Source organism: Humulus lupulus, chromosome 6 (genome assembly GCF_963169125.1).
Source record: "Humulus lupulus chromosome 6, drHumLupu1.1, whole genome shotgun sequence".
NCBI lineage: Eukaryota > Viridiplantae > Streptophyta > Magnoliopsida > Rosales > Cannabaceae > Humulus > Humulus lupulus.
The window spans coordinates 193309768-193325798 of NC_084798.1; positions in this window are offsets into that span (position 1 = coordinate 193309768).

Genomic DNA, 16031 nt, shown 5'->3' on the forward strand with positions numbered 1-16031 from the left:
TACAACATAACAAATAGTCGACATACTTACAAAGAGACTTCCTACAAGACAGTCCATGAAGGATATTTTCAAACCAACTTGAGGAGGAGTGTTGAAAAAGAGAAAAAAATATATATTACTGATTATAATATATTTGTAGATATTTTGTACATTTACTTAGTATCTTCCTTTAGGGAAACCGAGTAGTTTATTTCCTTTTTTTATTTTTATTTTATTTTCTTGGTTCATAGGTTTAGTGTTGACCTAGAATATATGATAGTTAATAGAAGATTTTTATAGATTTGTTTATAGCTTGTACCAGCCTATTTAAAGGCACTTTTTTCTCTATCAATAACAAAATTTACCCTAATTCACAGTCTTCCACTTTAAACCAGTAATAAAAAAGCTAATCAACAGAGGTTCGGAAAATACCAATGACCTTGCTCATAAACTCTTCAAAGGGAAATTGAAATTTATCAACACTAGTGATCTACGATAATTTAGAAAGATTTGATGCATAAAATAATGTCAAAACTCAATTTTTATGGACCATAAACCAAGAAAAGCTTAGCGATGTCATAGAATACTTCAGTAGATGAAGAAGTGACTAGCAGAAGACCCAAAAGGTTAGACGTCCTTGTAGATCCTAATAGTTGAGAATGCAACTCTGTTCGAATTGAGAATCCACCGAGGACAAATCTTTGCAGAGTTTGGTGAATCAACAAAGTCTGGCTATCCACTTGCTTTTGCAATGCTTTTAGAGGAGCCAAAATTTCTGATTTAGCCATGAGAAAATAAATCAATGAAAGCACCAATTAATATGAACATCTGTCGAATCAACAAGCGTAAATCACTATTCAACGAGTGTCAGTTGCTAGACCAGCAAAGAACATCAGAAAAATAGTTAGAAAAATTAGGAGAGAAGAGAGAGGAGGAAGAATATTCTATTAATTCAATCATTTCCCAAACTTGTCATTCTTACAGTTCATATATACCTCGACTCAATACTCTCCACTCAACTGGTTAAAATTGATTGTAGCATAAAGAAGTTACAATTCGAAATAGAACAAAATACTAACGGAATAACAGATTTCCATGTTAGTTGGTCTTCTGTCTCGGGTTGGGCCTTTGCTAAACTCACTTTCAGGTTTACTTGCTTCCTCTTCCTTGTGGGCTACGGGTCTTGCCTCGAGGTTGCTGCAATGCAAAAGGCAGAATTATATCAAAATTTACAGAAGGAATAAAGATTTAAAATTGTCATTTTTAATATATACGCTAGAAAAAAATAGTGTCAATTTATAGGATATATACAAGAGTATAGGACAGTATGCATGATTCAGAAAAGAAAACTAATAGAATGAACAAAATTTGTTGATTGGTATTCAATACGGAAAAAAAGTAATATATATTGTTGACCCTCGATTTGGCCAACGACACGAAGTCAAATATACGACAAAAAATAAAACGACAATTAAGAATTTAATCTAATGGAAAAAATGAAAAAACCAAGGATTTATAGTGGTTCGGCCCCAAAGAATGGTAATGACCATGGTCCACTTATTGCTATTATTAATATTGAATCTCAAAGCCATGATCAAAGAACTAGGGTTCTTGAGTTTCACAAACCTTGAGGGAATTACAATAAGACGATGAATAATCACACTATACCTCTCTTTCTCTCAATACTCAGGAAAAAGATTCAGAGATCAAAAAGTCCATCCCTTGAGTTATTTCATGTATATTTATAGGCTCAAGGGGGGTTACCCGGGCCAATGGGCCTTAACTCTCCTTAATATCCGCGTATCAAGGTCATAAAGAAGAAATGAATGACGCAATTATTACAAGATTATAACTGTTAAAGGGAATAAAAAGAATCATACAACCAGCCTGGTCGTACCTAATAGTTAAGCTTTGATGAAATGATGTGCCCCTAGTCGATAGTCAAACAGCACTTCTGCCACGTGTAGACCACGTGTGAAAAATCCTTGCCACGTCATCAGCAATCGTTTTTTGGGTAAACATTTGCCCCCCAAGTTTATTTATTGCGACCAACAATAAGTAAACTTAAGAAACTGACCCTTCGCCTACTCCACCAAACCTGTCAGAGTCGCCCATGCCCTCCCGGAAAAAGCAATCAATCATGTCAAATCAAGCCTTTTTGGTTTCCCAAAATCTTGTGTGACAACTATTACATTTCCCCATACTCAGAAAAAAATAATTCATGATTATCTCTTTTATCGTGTTGCAGTCATTATATACAATATCCCAAGTCCATATTCTTACTTTTTACTCTGCATTCGCCATTTTCTTGTCAAAAACTCCCAAGAACCTCGACTTTTTAGAGCCCAAATTTTTTTAGGAGCTTCCACCACTGCTCTAAGGATCCTCCATTCAAATGCTCAAAGCTTGTGTTTCAGACCCCTATTTTCATCCAAGTTTTATGAACCCCTTTGACGTTTGAGATGCCATGCAAAACTGTTTTTTATGTTTTCAAATCTGTGTTCTTGACTGGAACTGTTTTGGGGTAATGGGCATGTTGAACGACGCTTGATAGGGAAGTGAACTAGTGTTGTATAGGAGTTAGGAGCCAGTTTGATAGTCGAGACCGTAGATTTAGGGAGTAAAATCGAAGTAAAAATGCGATTTTTAAGCTAGTTGAAAAACTATGTTTTTCCCACCCTCTCGCAATTGAAAATTTTTTCTCTAAAATTTTTTTAACTTTCGCTTTTCAATCTATTTTTCAAACTACTCGTATAAAACTTAGTATTTTTGCTAGAATGTTGCTGGCCGTATAAAAGCTTAACTTTTATACGCGAGCAACGTTATTCTAATTCTCGGCACAAATTTTTAGGCTTTACGTTCTCAGCTCCCCCTTTCTCTATTCGCAGCTTTTTATGCAAGATCTGTGGGGGAGGTGAGAGACCCATCGACAAAAACTTGCTAGCTCAATTGCTCGAGGACGAGGAGCAACCGTCGCTGTTGATACCATAAATTCCTTTTTCTCGAGCTACCCCAAACGTTTCATCATCCCCGCACCAAAATATGGGTCGTGTTAAGTCTAAAGCCCAGAAAAAGAAACCTTCTAATCCTTCAAATCAGCATGGTCCTCAGGCTGAAAATCCCTCGACCAGTGGTCGAGAAAGAAATATCCCCGACTCCAGCATTCAAACTCGCGCTCAACCTCGACACGCTATTCAACCAGATGTTGAATGGTTCGTCGCTCCTCATAGCCGAGTAACAATTAGGATGATTGCCAATTACATTAAAAAATACGGACTTCCTGGGGTGACCCTAGTCCAACTCATCAGAGACCAAAGGGCGAATCTGCCTGTTGGCGCGTACAACACCTGGTCGAGGTACCACATCGAGGCAGGAGCGATCCTGCCTCTTCATCCTTTTTTCCAGGGAGTGGCCAATTACTTCGGGGTCGCTCCTTTTCAAATAACCCCCAACGGATATACAATGCTTTCTGCACTCTATATCCTTTATAGCCATAAGAAATGGCATGCCCCCACGCCCCATGTGGTCAACTATCTGTTCGACCTAAAATCCAACCCCAACCAGGAAAACACGAGGTTCTTCCACTTCTGTCATCAGGAAATGGGCCACACTTTCCTGACTGACACTACTTTTATCTCGAACGTGGGGAAGTACCATTTGGAGTACTTTTTGACTACTGATATGGTCGCGGACAACTTGGCCTTCACACAAGGAGGTAAAGTCTTTGCACCTCTGGTCGTTTCTTTTTCTTGAATTTTTACTGCATTTCCCTTAGATTTTTAGCACCTTTCAGGCCCATGGTTGCGACCAGACCCTACTCCGGAGATGGAGGTTCGATCAGCCCTCTTGGCTAGCCTAACCAACATGGAGAAGAGCATCAAGCATCTGGATACAGAGACAAACCTTAGGTTGGTCGAGCTTTTGGCCCCTCACCAGGATGTGAGGAAGTCAACAGTGGAAGTGCCACTGGCGAGGAGATTCCCGAGCAACACCCAGACGTGTCACATCCTTAAAGAAGGAGGACAAGTGGAGTGACAATTAGGGAACCCTCCAGCACCCCATGAGCTGCCGCTCCCCCCGCCCCACTGGGAAAGGGAAAAAGGAAAGCCACCGAACCTCCCGTTCCCATCGACGAATCTTCAGATGAGAACCGTACTGATCTCTTGCTCTTAGATAGTTTGCCAATTCCCTGTCACTTATTTGACGGGGACGACAACTTTAAGTATACTCCAAACTTAAGTTCAAATTTCTTCTAGGCAGTAAGTAGTTCAATAAGTAATGTAGTGATCAGTAGTTGTAGCATGGGTACTTCACTTATAATCTCCTTACTTTCATTTTTAGTTCCGTCTATATATCTTGTCTCACTGCTTGTGCTGTTTCTTTTTGTGAAGATATGTCATCTGCAGACGTGTTCGAGCATTACAAGGCTACCGCTGCTTCTTCAGGCAGGAAGAAGGACAGCAAGCGGACTCGGGGGGGGAGCAGTAAAAATGCCTCAATGAAGGCTCGAACTGAGGACCCTCCAGCCACTGTTCCTTCGAAGGAGAACACGCCACCTCCATCGCCACTCGAGCAGACGGCTTCAACTCCTTCGGTCGACCAGGACGCTACTCCTCCAACACCTGTTGACCAGCATCCCACACCTCAGAACCCTACCAGCCGAACACACCGCACTCAGCCCTATCAGCCTGAAGGCTCCCTGTCCAGCTCCGTGGTCAACTCAGCCAGGGAGAGGATATACAAGCTCTTCAAACACAAACGCAGTCAAGAGGCCATTGACGACACTATTTCCATGGAGACCGACCAAATACTCAACCGGGGGCTGAATGAGATAGTTAGCGTAAGTTACTTCCTGATGCTGAATAATTTGCTTTTGATTTTTTTCCATTGCCTTACCTTTTTCATCAATTTGCAGGGATTGCTGACCATGATCGATGGATGGTGTCGTGCGGGTGCAATGGTGTCTAAGACCAAAAATTTTGACACCTGACTTGCTGATGCTAAGAAAGCGCTTGAAGATAAAAATGATGACCTACTCGAGAAGAACAATGAGCTAATCAAGCAGAATGAGTTGCTTGAGAAAAGTGCGGAGCTGTCTAAGCAGAATGGGGAACTGATTGAGCAAAAATCCACTCTGACCGAGGAGCTACTGAAGAGTAGGGACGCCCTGAATAAATCCAATGAAGACAAATAAAAATTCAGGGAATGCGCCAAACTCAACTACCAACAATGCAAACAGCTCGACCTTGATTTAATTGTGAGCAGGCAGGAGACGGAGGAGCTGGGAAAGTACGTGAAGGAGCTTGAGGAACTCGAAGCCAATAACTTGGAGAAGTACATGGAAGCCACTCATCTTTGCTTCTACGAGTTTTGAAAGCACAACCGGAAGGCTAACTTCAGCTACCTGTCAGATCGCCTAAGGCGGACTCTGATGTCTCAGTGTGCCATTCGACTGGAGGAAGAAGAGAGGGCTAAAGTTCCTGCTTCCCCAGAGATCTCCCTGGCAACAGGGATAGATGGTGCAGATAATGAAGCTGGCACAGCTATCGACCAGGACGCTCCTCAAGACCCTCCAGCCTCTTAGTCTTTTTCCTTTCTATCTTTTAATCTTTTGAGTACACGACCTACGGGTCGTGCTGTAAAGACAATATAATTTTTATTGCTGCGTGGGAAGCTACTTTTTTATTTTAACAAACAATTACATCCGATCAGTTACTGCTCGCGGTGTAAAGTGATTCCTTTTGATATTATAATAATTGCCTTTTATTATAACACCTGTTCGCATGACCAAACTTAGCATATTACTTTGGACTGATTTAACAAAATACAAAATTTTGAAAAATACTCTAAGTACAAGTACTTCAACATGCTTTCGCTTATTTTGCTCATGTGTTTACATACCTTTCGATATTCCTTGCTTACCAAATGCCTTATATTCCCCCAAGTGATTGAGGAGCTTTAGGTCCTTAGTCACTTGCCTTGACCAAAACCTGTTCCAACATTACTGCTCAGAGCAAATAATTAAAACAATAATACAGCAAAACAACACACGTAATGAGAAAATACTTGTAATAAATACAATAATTGGCAAGAATGACTAGCTGCGCACAATCCCTTATATTTCTCGTAATAAATGGACAAAACGTGTCTGTACGAGTGATCAATAAGATCTTACACTTATAAGCAATTAATAATATAAAATGACCAACCCTTTTTCATAACTTGTAAAAACTAAAATTAATACAAGCCAATTCTTTAAGAAGAATTGTTTATTGATAGTACTTGCTCAGGTGTTCTCCATTCCAATAGCGAGGAATGAGATCTCCGTTTAAGCGAGCAAGTTTGTAGGTGCCTGGATGGAGGACTTCTTCAATCTGGTATGGTCCTTCCCAATTGGGTCCGAGTACCCCAGCAGCTTGGTCACAGATATTTAGGAAAACTCTTCGAAGTACTAAATTTTCAACACTGAACTTTCTTTCATGTATTTTAGAGTTGAAATACCGGGCAACTTTTTGCTGGTACGCAGCTACTCGGAGTTGGGCTTGTTCACGTTTCTCACCGATCAAGTCCAGGGATTCCATCAATAGTTAGTTGTTAGAGCCTTGATCGTACGTTATCCTGCGATGTGAGGGTGGATCTAACTCAACAAGCAACATAGCCTCATACCCATAACCCAAAGAGAATGGAGTATGGCCTATTGTTGTTCGATGGGAAGTTCTGTACGACCAAAGGACTTCAGGCAATTATTCTGGCCATACCCCCTTAGCTTCTTCTAGTCTTTTCTTCAAAGTATCCTTTAGAGTTTTATTGACTACTTCGACTTGTCCATTTGCTTGGGGATAAGCAGTTGACGAAAAGCTCTTGATAATCCCATGTCGTTCACAAAAGTCCGTGAATAAATCACTATCAAACTGTGTGCCGTTATCCGAGACGATTTTCCTTGGCAATCCATAGCGACAAACGATATTTTTGATCACAAAATCTAGCACCTTCTTGGTTGTTATGGTTACGAGTGGCTCATCTTCGACCCTTTTAGTGAAGTAATCAACGGCAACCACAGCATACTTGACGCCACCCTTTCCTGTGGGTAAGGATCCGATTAAGTTATCCCCCACACAGAAAACGACCATATACTTTGCATCTGTTTTAGTTCATTAAGGGCTGCTCACAGGATTTTTGAGAATCTCTGGCACTTGTCACACCTCCGTACGAATTCCATCAAGTCTTCATTCATTGTTGGCAAGAAATACCCCTGCCTCAGGATCTTCTTCGCTTTGCCCCCCAGCGTGGTCCCCGCAAAAGCCTTCGTGTACCTCTCTCATCAATTCTTTGGCTTTCTCTTTCGAAACACATCTGAGGAGTGGCATTGAGTATCCCCTTTGGTACAAAATTTCATCAACTAGGATGTACCAAGCAGCCTGTCATTGAAGGGTCCTAGCTTTGTTTCTGTCCGTTGGTAGCACGCCTTACGTCAGATACTCTACGTATGGTGCCATCCATGTATTCACAACCTGGATCACCAGAGTGGTCTCCTCAACTTGGATGCTTGGTACAGATAGTCGTTCAACTGGCACTATGTTCAGAGTATCAGCATCTTTTGCACTTGCGAGCTTGGCCAAAGCATCAGCGTTTGAATTATGGTCACGAGATACTTGCTGAAGGGTGTACTTGTCAAACTGTGCCAATAGATCCTTTGTCTTGTTCAAATAGGCAACCATTTTTAAACCTCAGGCTTGGTACTCTCCCATGACTTGATTTACCACCAGCTGAGAGTCACTGTAGATGTCAAGTATCTTTATATTCATGTCCTTGGCTAATCATAACCCAGCGAGCAATGCTTCATACTCAGCCTCGTTGTTGGAAGCAATGAAGTCAAACCTGATTGCACAATGAAATCAATGCCCTTCAGACGTAATCAGGATCACCCCTACGCCTACATGATGCTCATTAGAAGAGCCTTCTGTAAATAACTTCCATGAGGGAGGTTGGTTTTGAGATTCAGGCTCATCAGATTTTTCGGTATGTTCGCTATCTGTAAGCTCAGTGAACTCTACAATGAATTTAGCCAGGGCTTGTCCTTTTATCCCTGCTCATGGTGAATAAGAGATATTGAACTTCCCAAGCTCGACTGCCCATTTCAAAAATCTTCCCGCAGCCTCTGGCTTTTGCAGCACCTGCCGTAGAGGCTGGTCGGTCAAAACTTTGATCGGGTGGGCTTGAAAGTAAGGCTGCAGCTTCCTCGAGGCCAAAATTAAGCAATAGGCTAACTTTTCAATTGGTGGATATCGTTGCTCTGCTCCAATTAGCCTTTTGCTTACATAATAAACAGCCTTCTGCACGCCTTCTTCTTCTCTTACTAAAACAGCACTAGCAGCATATTCTGTGATTGCCAAGTAGACAAATAAAGGCTCCTCATCGACCGGTTTTGATAGGACGGGTGGTTGTACCATGTGAGTCTTTAATTCTTGGAAAGCCTGCTCGCACTCCTCCGTCCACTCAAATTTTTTGTTGCCTCTAAGTAGATTAAAAAATGGAATGACTTATCTACTGACTTCGAAATAAATCTACTGAGAGCAGCAATCCTTCTGGTCAAAATTTGAACATCCTTAATCTACGCTGGCGATTTCATATTGATCAAGGCTTTAATTTTCTTGGGATTGGCTTCAATTCCTCTCGAGTTAACTATAAATCCCAAGAACTTCCCTGATCCTACTCCGAAGGAGCATTTAAGGGGATTCAACTTCATCTGATATTTGTTCAAGATGTTGAAGCACTCCTGCAAATCCTTTATACGCCCTTCTGCCTTCTTTGACTTGACCAGCATGTCGTCGACATAGACCTCCATGTTTGTGTCGATCAGCACCTTAAACATGTGGTTGACTAGTCGCTGGTAAGTCGCACCAGTGTTTTTCAAACTGAAGGGCATTACTTTGTAACAGTAAAGCCTTGTATCAGTCCGAAAGCTAGTGTGATCCTCATCAGGAGGATGCATACTAATCTGATTATACCCGGAGTATGCATCCATGAATGAGAGAACCTCATGCCATGTAGTGGCATCGACCAGCTGGTCAATTCTTGGGAGTGGGAAACAATATTTGGGGTAGGCGTTATTAAGGTCTGTGAAATCCACGCACGTTCGCCATTTGCCATTTGGCTTGGGAACTAGCATAGGATTAGAGACCCACGACGGATAAAACGCCACCCTGACGAACCCATTCTCCTTTAGCTTTTCGACTTCTTCTTTTAAGGCCTTTGATCTATCTTTGTCGAGCAGCCTTCTTTTCTGCTGCACCGGTGAAAAACTCTTGTTGATGTTTAGGACATGGATGATGACTGCAGGGTCTATTCCGACCATGTCTTTGTGCGACCAGGCAAAGACTTCCTGGTTCCTCCTTAAAAACTCCACCAGTGCTTGTTTTGTTGTTGTCTTTAAGGTTTTACCGACTTTCACAACCCTGGTCGGATTTTCTTCATCGAGTTGGACCTCTTCAAGGTCCTCGATGGTTCCTATTTCTTCCTCAAAATCCCCAAAGCGAGGATCCAAGTCTCTATCCTCCCTTTGGGCAACACCCTATTTGGTGACATTATCACCTGACTGGGCCTGAGCATCAATTTCGGTTTGCAACTCTTTTATGGGAACATCTCTCGATACACCCTTATTTTCCTTGGTGATCGAGGCATTGTAGCACTCCCTTGCTTCCCGCTGATTTCCTAATACGCATCCTACCCCTGCGTCTGTTGGGAATTTCATGGCAAGGTGCCATATTGAAGTGACGGCCCGTAGGTCGACCAGAATTAGTCTCCCAATTACAGCATTGTATGCCGAAGGACAATCAACTACTATGAAAGTAGTGAGTAATGTCATGTTAGCAGGCGCAGTACTTGCTGTAACTGGAAGCCTAATCGACCCTGTTGGGGCGAGCCCTTCACTGAAAAAACCATAGATGGTTTGGTTGCATGGCTCCAGGTCCTTGACGGACAACTTCATTCTTTCCAGCAAAGACTTGTATAGGATGTTGACCGAACTTCCTGTGTCGACCAACACCCTCTTCACCATCATGTTGGCAATTTGTACGTCTATGACCAGCAGGTCGGAGTGTAGGAATCGCACATGCTAGGCATCGTCTTCAGAGAAGGTTATCAATTCCTCCTCTGTTCGAGCCTTCTTTGGTGCTCGATCCTCAACACTCATCATCTCGATGTCCTGGTCGTGGCGTAAGGTCCGAGCGTATCGTTCCCTTGCTTTCCCACTGTCCCCTGCAAGATGCGAGCCTCTGTAGATGGTGAGTAAAGTGCTTGCCACAGGAGCTGGCTGTAGAGGTGGCGAGCATTGGTGTGCAGGCGCCTGCTCGTTGCCACCTTGAGCCTCTTGCTGAGACCCTCCTGCGGCTCGCACATATCTTCTTAAATGTCCCTGCCTAATCAGGATCTCATTCTTATCTTTCAACTGGTTACATTCGTTGGTGTCGTGTCCGTAGTCATTGTGAAAACGACAGAACTTTTTCATATCTCTCTTGGAGATATCTTTCCTTATAAGTGCGGGTCGTTTGTAAGGCACATTGGAGCTGGTCGCCTGGTAGACTTCCGCTCGGCTTTCGACAAGGGCCGTGTAGTTGGTGAATCTCGGCTCGTCTCAACTGCCTTTGGGGCATTTATTTTCAGAAGTCGATAATTCATTGCTCGCCCGCTTTCCACCGTTCCTACCATTTCCGTTCCCGTTGCCCTTGCCATTGTCATTGGGCTTTTCTGACCCGTTGGCGGCCTTGGCGGGTTCTTCCTTCGTCCCCTTGTCTTTTGTTGGCGATTTCCCTTCATTGGCAATTGCGTCTTTGAGCTTGATATATCTATCAGCCTGATCCAAAAACTCCTGGGTACTTCTTACCCCATTATTTCTGAGGCTACTCCAGAGGGGTTAATGGTGCCTAACCCCAGTAGTTAGTGCCATCATCTTGCCTTAGTCTCCCACTATCTTGGCTCCAGCTGCTGCTCGCATGAAGCGTTGGGCATATTATTTTAAGGGCTCTCCCTCCTTCTGGAGTATCTCGACCAGCTGGTTGGCCTCTATGGGGTGTACGCGACCCGGGTAGAATTTTCTGTAAAATTCCTTTACGAACATCTCCCAAGATACTATACTGGCAGAAGGGAACTTGAAGAACCACTCCTGGGCAATGTCAGACAGTGTCGCTGGGAAGATCCGGCAGCGGGCATCTTCCGAAAATTTCTGTATATCCATTTGTATCTCAAACTTATTAACATGAGATACTAGGTCTCCATACTCGTCAAAGTTCGGCAATGTTGGCATCTTGAACTTACTGGGGGTTTCAGCCGTAGCAATCCTCTATACAAAGGGAGTTCCCCTCCTCCTATCGTACTTAATATGGGACGTTCGCCCCTCGACCAACTGTTGTACCGCCTGGTTCAGAGCATCAATCTGAGCCTGAACAGCTTCTGGGACTGCTAGGGAAACTGGTGCTGGGGGAGCGTACTCGTCGTGCCTCTCACGGTGATCGTTAAGTATGTCCCTTAAATCATCCTCCCTGCGTCTCTGTTCGCTACCCCCTAGTCGATTAAAGACGTTCTGCTGCCTGGGTTGCCCCCTAGCGTTATGGCTAGCCAACCTATTTTCTCTAGGCGGGGGGCTTCTGCCTCCACCTCTTTCCTCATTTCTCCGGCCAAAATTTCCTCTGCCGGAATTGACCTCATTATAGTCATGTTCATCTCTAAATTGTGGCTGACTACGGCATGACCGGCTGTTCACGCTATTTCCTCCTCGGGCTGGCATTTCCCGAGCTACAGGGGGAGGCCTGCGCTAGTCGTTGGGTCCTCGTGCATTCCTATGCCATGGGGGCCCCCTGACTACAGAGCCTAACTCGTTGTTCCTTCTGTTGGCGGAAGGATACTGGCCCCTGCTCGGTAGATTTGGTTCTTCAAACCCTGGACGTCTAGGGCTGCGGGGTGGTTGTCCAGCCCTATTCTGTCTCGGGCGCTGGGGATTGCCTCGACCAGCCTGGGATGGAGGCTGCTGCTCAGGATCCCTAGGTGGGACATCATCCTAAGCCACAGACGGTTGCTCCGGCCTCTGAGGGCTTGATGGCTGAAGCGGAGGGCTTGGATTGGGGCCTCTTTGAGGTGACGCATTTGGCGGCTGATCTGGTTGGGAGACAGATTAGCCAACTCATCCTGCAACACTCCCAGCGTTGCCCTTAGCGTTTCAGAATCTAACTCATCCTCATCAAACTCCAAATGTGGTTCATTCTCAGCAACATTTGGGGGAGCAGGTTGGGATGGTGCAGCGCCAGTGGCCTATCCAGTCTTCTTGGATGTTCTCGCCATTAGATTTTCTTACATTTTTTCGTCAAATTCTCAACGAAATCACCAGAATGTTGACCCTCGATTTGGCCAACGACACGGAGTCAAATATACGACAAAAGATAAAATGACAATTAAGAATTTAATCTAATGGAAAAGAAGAAAACACCAAGGATTTATAGTGGTTCGGCCCCAAAGAATGGTAATGACCTACGTCCACTTATTTCTATTATTAATATTGAATCTCAAAGCCGTGATCAAAGAACTAGGGTTCTTGAGTTTCACAAACCTTGAGGGAATTACAATAAGACTATGAATAATCACACTATACCTCTTTTTCTCTCAATACTCAGGAAAAAGATTCAGAGATCAAAAAGTCCATCCCTTGAGTTATTTCATGTATATTTATAGGCTCAAGGGGGGTTACCCAGGCCAATGGGCCTTAACTCTCCTTAATATCCACGTATCAAGGTCATAAAGAAGAAATGATCAACGCAATTATTACAAGATTATAACTGTTAAAGGGAATAAAACGAATCATACAACCAGCTTGGTCGTACCTAATAGTTAAGCTTTGATGGAATGATGTGCCCCTAGTCGATAGTCCAACAACACTTCCGCCACGTGTGAAAAATCCTTGTCACGTCACCAACAATCGTTTTTTGGGTAAACATATATATAGGACAATTTTTCTATAGGGGCTTCACTTTAAGCCCTACCGGTAGGGCTCTCAGTATTTCTCGACCTGTGAACAGTTTTCGGCTGAATTATTTTTTATGACCGTGTATATTGTAGCTATTTAGAGCATCCTGCAAATTTTCAGAAAATTTCGAATAATTTACAGTACCGAAAACCAGGTTCAAACATGTTGTTTTCCACGCGCATAAAAAAAATTAGTCACTTGTGCAACAACATGTTTGAACCTAGTTTTTGATACTGTAAACTACTCAGAATTTTCTGAAAATTTGTAGTATGCTCTAAATAGCTACAATATACACGGTCATAAAAAAAATCGGGCCAAAAACTGTTAACTGGTCGAGAACACTGAAAGCCCCACCAGTAGGGCTTAAAGTGAAGCCCCTATAGGAGAATTCCCCTATATATATACATAGGGAAATTTCAATTTTTATCCTTAATAGTCTCTACTAATACCAAAAAATACCACTACTATTAACTCTTTCATTTTGATGCTAAACATTCCACATCTACCTAAAGTACCCCTCCCACTATATCAAGAAGACTAAAACCCTCTCTTTCTCTCTCACGAAACCCTCACCAAAACCCACAGTGAGTTACAAATTTCTTGTTGAAATCGTTGTTAGTCATCTCCATTATCTTTCTAAAGATCTCAATATCAAAGGCAACATCTATTTTGAGGGATCTTGAAGGAGAAAAACCATGTGTAAGAAGTTTGTTCATTTTTTTGTGTTGGGTACTGTTTGTTTACCTTTTTTAGCTATTTCGAACAGATCTGAGCCTATATTGGTGTATTTTTTGGGTTTGTTAGAGAGAATTGCGACCTATATTTTTATGAGTTTTATGCATTTTCTGCAATAGCTTTGCTCGATAACAACTCGATAACAGCTCGATAGGGGCTCAATACTATGTAGAAGATGATTAAATTGTGAGCTCGATGCTGCTCGATAGTGGCTCAATGATAGCTCGATAAGTATAGCATTTATTTCTCGATGGTGCTCGATAGAAACTCGATAGAGGTTCAATTGGACCCTTGATTATTTGGTTTAGTTGTTTCTCGATATGTGCTCGATAGGGGCTCGATAGTAGGCAGATGGTGTGGGTTCTGTTAAGATCTCGAGCTCACTTCGAGAAAAATCATACTCTGCCTTAATCATAACCATCGAGCTCCTATCAAGCTTACTGAGCCTAACTAATTCATGTTCTATCGAGCTTATATCGATATCCTATCGAGCCTATCGATCTTGTCGAGTCTAACCATAGACCCCTTCGAGCCTAACAAATTACTGTCCTATCGAGCCTAACCATATACCCCATTGATCTCCTATCGAGCTTATCGAGCCTAACCATAGACCTTATCGAGCCTAACCGTATACCCCATCGAGCTCCTATCGAGCCTACCATAGGCCCCATCGAGCTCCTATCGAGCCTAACCATATACCCCATCGAGCTTAACCATATACCCCATCGAGCCTATCAAGCTCATATCGACACATTCATACTACCCTATCGAGCTTACTATCGAGCTACCATCGAGCCTATCGAGCCACTGGTTCAAACCCAGAACAAAAAAACCCACAAGACCCACATATTCAACATGAATTTCGCTTAAAAATGGAGTTGGGTTCGAGATCTAACATTTGATTGTCACCGTGGGAGGAAATCGGCGTCGTCGGTCTCGGGTTAGAATAGAATGTGTCGCCGTGGGTCTCAGGTAGATGGAGGTTAACGGAGTTAGGTGAGATGGGGGAGATGGGTCGACTGAGATGCTCGACGGGGGTTGGGCTCGACGGAGGTTGGGGGTCGGCAGGGGTTGGGTTCGACGAGATTTTGGTGTTTCTTGAGAATGAGAGAGAGAGAGAAACCAAGAGTGTAGAGAGAGAAATGAGATGTTAAATTTTTTTTGGTGGAAAAATGGGAGGGGTATTTTGGGTAGATGGAGAATGTTTAGCATCAAAATGAAATAATTAATAGTGGTGGTATTTTTTTTGTAATAATTGATACTATTATGCATAAAGAGTGAAATTTCCCTATACATATACACTAATTTATTTTAGGTAGGACATCACTTTTGTCCTGCCGTAGGAGCATTTTATATTTTTGGCACTTGAATAAATTATAACCTATTTTTTTTTTGCATGATGACGTACATTAAAGTTATAACAGACATCCCACCATTTTTCAGAAAATTCATAATAATTTACTGTACCGAAATTAGAGTTCAAACAATCAGTTGCATGCGTACCTAATTCTGATTTCGACATTATAAATTATTTAGAATTTCCCAAAAATTGGTGGAATGACTATTATAATTATCATGTACGTTCTCATATAAAAAATAATTTAGTTATAATTACTCCAAATACTAAAATTAGAAAATACTCCTACGATAGGAGCGAAAGTAATGCCTTACCTCTCTTCACAAGATTTTGTACTGTAACAAAAAAGATTACTTTTTTTGTTATAGTACAAAATCTTCAAAATTTTCATAACCACCTTGATGAAATTTTATTTTGCGCCAAACTTTCACAACTACCTTGGTTGAGACATATTAGAATTGACCAATTATAACTAAAAGCAACATTAGATGATTTAGAGAGTGATGAACTCGCAATCGAGAATATACAATTTGATTGTCTGGAAACGTGTGAAGTTAAACCTCCAATCAAAACTTGTATCACAATAACGGTAAGTGAATGAATTTCATGGTTTGGATTGCAGAAGACATCCAATACAAGGATTTTTCCCTTGGCAGATCTCAAACTATCAGCTAGATTACACCAACTCTTTTACATGAAGGTCGCTCACTTTGCCACTCTTTCTTGGAAAACAAAGACTTAGCAAAGTCCCAATAAAATTCCAACTTTTCAACAGGAATAAACAATTCTTAATTTGATGATCACAATGGAAATCAGTTGCAGATCATCCACTGTAAGCAAGAACCAATAAGAAATTGACAGTTCATTAAACTAGTTAAATCTACCATATTAACAAGCTAGTCTTGTGTCAGAGTTTAAAACTTAACAATATGACCTTATTGACATTAG